This window comes from Saccoglossus kowalevskii, chromosome 3 (assembly GCF_978046115.1).
Source record: "Saccoglossus kowalevskii chromosome 3, keSacKowa6.1, whole genome shotgun sequence".
Taxonomy (NCBI): domain Eukaryota; kingdom Metazoa; phylum Hemichordata; class Enteropneusta; family Harrimaniidae; genus Saccoglossus; species Saccoglossus kowalevskii.
In genome coordinates, this window is record NC_140643.1 from 38423830 (window position 1) to 38424354 (window position 525).

The window sequence follows — 525 nt, forward strand, 5'->3', positions numbered from 1 at the left end:
GATCAGTAATTGAAAGAGAAAAATACATCTTATTCTTCATTATGTTATTACATATTCCCATGGTTATATAACGAAATCTAATATTTCAGTTATCAATATATATTAGTACACAGGGAGCAGAATGGTCGTTGATTATGGTGAAACAACTCTGTTTGTTTGCTGGAAAATATATTGTCCCTCATATCATATCTCATATCCCCTTTTGTGTATTCAAAAATACCATGGACCCCTCTGTTTTTCAATACCCATCCCCACCAACCCATAAGTAAATTAAAATGACCAGTTCCTTGTCACACCAGGCTTGAGCCTTAGCCTTTAAAGAAAATATATCTTGGATATTAATACTTGTTAAGACTATTACCTCAGTCGATGAGGTGAGGTGCAGTCACGGTGTTAGGCGTTTGTCATGACTGGTTTAAATACTGAAATTGACAACTTCCAACTACATCCCTTCTCGCTATCTTAAATTCCGCATTTATGCGTTGCGGTGGTTTAGCGCCCTCTAACAAACATTTCTTATCGGTC